Below are 2,869 nucleotides of genomic sequence, written 5' to 3'. Positions count from 1 at the left end.
GGAAAAAAGTTTCAAGTTTTCTGATGAAAAGTATTTTTATGGAGGGAGAAGAGAGGAGAAATGAACTGCAAAATTCAGAAGAGCCGATGAGACTTTGGAGAGAAAAAAGAAAATAAGAAAAAAAAGAAAAAGAAAAAAAATGTCCATTAAAAAAATAGGAGGGGTGGGGGGGAGCAGTTGGGTTTAGCTCCCAGTTCCTGGGAGATGGTTTATTTCTGCTTTACAGAAATCAAAAATATATTTGTCATTTACCAAATTAAATAAAAATAATCTTAGCATTAAATTATTTTTAGGACATTAAGAGTTACGTTCTTATGGGTAATAATCTATTTGGAACACCGTAATGGAGTAACTGGCAATTTTATACAGCTTCAGGATCGATTTTTTCCTATTCGCCATGTACCTATGCAAATAAATATCCCATTTGATTCATGTCCATATCATAGGATCTGCCTGCTTCTTTCTTAGTCCTTTAATATTTAATTATTTAAAACAAGGAGAAATCTCACGGGAATTTTTGTCTCAAAAAATAGCTGACTTATTCTTGTCATTTGAGAATAACAGAAAAAAGATGTGAAAATCTAATTCTTTTTAAGTCCTAAAACTGAAACTCAAATAAGGACGAGGAGAAAAAATCTTAAACCCCAGAAACCAAACTTCCTCCCCTCCTCTTTTACATTAATATTCTGAGTTTTTACTGTAGCTATTCATAGTCATACCTAAATGTAGTCTATAAATCTACTAATATATTATTTAACACTCCAACTACTGGTATAAAAAATTATAAAATATTCTGTTGGCAATACATTTAATTGAATTCTTTTTAGAGACAGCTTGTTATTGCCAGACATGCTTTTAGAGATAGTACGGAGAAATAAAAGAATTTCTGAAGGCAGTAAAACAAATAATTACCATTTTCACCATTACTTCCAGATACCCTCCTATCCAGTCCCTAAATCCTTTAAGTCTAAATCAAAGACTTTCCGTGAACAAAATTGCACAGATCATTTCAAAGAATATAAAAAATTACGTCAATGTTTTATTTGAAGAGAGAAATTGAAATTCACATAGCACTCTACTGGTTGAGACGTCTGGGGAGTTACTAGAGAAAAAACAGAAATAACCCAGGCTAGTTTAGCCTGAACTTTAGAGGCCTGTTTCAAAATGATCAGGGTCAATGCAAATCCCTCTTTTAATTACAATGTGCTTGTGCTTGTAAAACTTTGAGGCATCGTCCTTCTTCTTAGGTTCTCTGCTGCCTTTTAATATCAGGGATCGGCAAGATTCTCTGAGGCATAGGAGTAATAAATAATACTATAAACCATCCAAAGCAAGCACTGCCTTTTATTCTTTTTATTATTTTTTTCCTCAACAAAGCAACTTACGCATTGGGTTTGAACTACCTCAGCACAACTCCTAATCAGAGAAGTATCTGCAGGGGTTAGTGAGGTTTTTTTCATCGTAACATCCGAACGCTGACAGATCTGCTGGAAAGGAAAGAGGTCAGTAGTGCTGCTCAGCCACAGGCCAGGGATTTTCAGCCTCCACAGGTCACACACCTCAGTTTGGTGGGTGCCAGGATGAAAGATTTGGGGACAAACAAGGGATTGGGCTGGGGATGCTGATCAGGTGAAGGCTCCCCCACAATGTCCCCCGCCAGGAGGCTTCTTGCCCGGCACAGCCCCACTGAGGCATGGACAGGCTTTGGTCCATAACTGGTTAAAAATCCATTGGATGCAGGGAGGGGTGGAAGGTAATTATCTGCAGCTTGAAAACTTCTGGATGAAGTTTCCCTTTTAAATCAAAGATGGGGCAAAACAGACATGGGGCTGTGTGTGCTCAGTGGGATGGGGACAGTCCTTACCCACCTTCCGAGAACTGTTTGCACACAGCCAGTGTTTGGGAGATCAGGCAGGAGACAGGCAGATATCTTGCTCCTATGTGGCAAGAAAGTAATTTTTGACAGGCAAGTCTGCACTGTCTCCTGGCAGCAAACACCAAGCAGACATGCCAGTTATTTGAGCAATTTTGCTGGAATATTATCCTGGGGGTTTATGTGCGCACCCCTCCATCATCGGAGCAGTTCTTCTTGCACAGTATTCATCCGAGTGTGATTCATTACCTCAAACGGGACGTCTGGACATGGCATGGGGGTGACAACGGTTCTCAGGCTGTGTGGGGAGCCGTGGTGTGGCATGGAGGACCTCGACCTCCATCATCGGAGCAGTTCTTCTTGCACAGTATTCATCCGAGTGTGATTCATTACCTCAAACGGGACGTCTGGACATGGCATGGGGGTGACAACGGTTCTCAGGCTGTGTGGGGAGCCGTGGTGTGGCATGGAGACACTGCAGGCCGGCCAGCCACACACCCCTCCACAGCCCCTGGCTGTCCCTCCCTCCATCCATCTCCTCATCCCTCTGGTCCTGTCCTCCGGGGGCACCCTGTGCTTGCCCTCCCAATACCAGTCCAGCTGCTGGCAGATGCCAAGTGGTATCTGCAGCCACCTAAAGCCTCTGCATGAGACACGAAGGGAGTAACACAAATTGGGCCAGGGCCTTGTGGCCGGTGGGCTCAGTGGGAGCCAGGCTGGGCGAGGGTGAGGTACGGTCAGGTGTGCCCAGGGCGTGCTGGGACAACCACGTTTTACCACGACATTCAAGTTTTTCCACTTCCAGCCCTTTCCCTTGCTGTAAAGACCGAGTTAGATCACAAATACTCGAATTTAAAATAAGAAAAAATAAAAAGAAAGCAAGAGAAAGGAGCCCCGATGAGCATCGCAGCACCCCACTCCCTGCCATTCCCATACTCCCAGCTGCTGCTCCCTCTTCTCCTCCCAGCCGGAGCCCCTGCCTCTTCCGCTAACCAG

The 2,869-nt window shown here is 43.6% G+C and overlaps 1 long non-coding RNA gene across 1 annotated transcript in view; it reads right to left on the bottom strand.

The window, feature by feature from the left end:
* Positions 1–1,026: 1,026 nt before the first annotated feature.
* LOC108444883 overlaps positions 1,027–2,869 on the bottom strand; it is a 4,704-nt gene continuing 2,861 nt past the window's right edge. Inside the window, exons 1-2 of the long non-coding RNA XR_001859600.1 lie at positions 2,211–2,869; positions 1,027–2,066 (exon numbers count right to left, since the gene is read on the bottom strand). The exon at positions 2,211–2,869 is cut by the window's right edge and continues 2,861 nt beyond it. This is a non-coding gene — a long non-coding RNA (uncharacterized LOC108444883). The remainder of the gene's footprint in view (positions 2,067–2,210) is intronic.

Source organism: Corvus brachyrhynchos, unplaced genomic scaffold (genome assembly GCF_000691975.1).
Source record: "Corvus brachyrhynchos isolate BGI_N302 unplaced genomic scaffold, ASM69197v1 scaffold162, whole genome shotgun sequence".
Taxonomy (NCBI): Eukaryota; Metazoa; Chordata; class Aves; order Passeriformes; family Corvidae; genus Corvus; species Corvus brachyrhynchos.
This window is presented reverse-complemented; position numbering and strand designations above follow the sequence as displayed.